This window comes from Penaeus monodon, chromosome 29, assembly GCF_015228065.2.
Source record: "Penaeus monodon isolate SGIC_2016 chromosome 29, NSTDA_Pmon_1, whole genome shotgun sequence".
Taxonomy (NCBI): domain Eukaryota; kingdom Metazoa; phylum Arthropoda; class Malacostraca; order Decapoda; family Penaeidae; genus Penaeus; species Penaeus monodon.
Window position 1 is genome coordinate 38,054,844 of NC_051414.1, and position 362 is coordinate 38,055,205.

The 362-nt window shown below is 33.7% G+C and overlaps 1 protein-coding gene across 1 annotated transcript in view; it reads right to left on the reverse strand.

Moving 5' to 3' along the window:
• Window positions 1-362, reverse strand: part of LOC119592244 (titin-like) — a gene marked incomplete at its 5' end in the record, with an annotated part of 41,989 nt that overhangs the window by 1,725 nt on the left and 39,902 nt on the right.

Genomic DNA, 362 nt, shown 5'->3' on the forward strand with positions numbered 1-362 from the left:
TCTGAATGTTACGTATGGTTCTACATTACCAAAATACACAGTCAAATGAATACAGTATTAATATCTTTCAACTGAGCCCTTCTACATGTCAAATATAATTCTGTAGCATCAGCAGCGTCTACAGTACAGTGGGTGCAACATTAGATTATTCCCAAACAACTGACTAACGCTAAGGGACCCTCACCTTTTACACCCAAATAATTCTGTCTCCATTGACATCCACAAACTGTTTGGCGTCACAAATGCGATATATTTGCATTTTTGGGGTAAAAAAATATATAAAAATATCTACAGACGTTTCTCAAACTTAATGATTTCATGACCTGATTGTTTCTTCAGTATATATTTCAAATTAATTACAT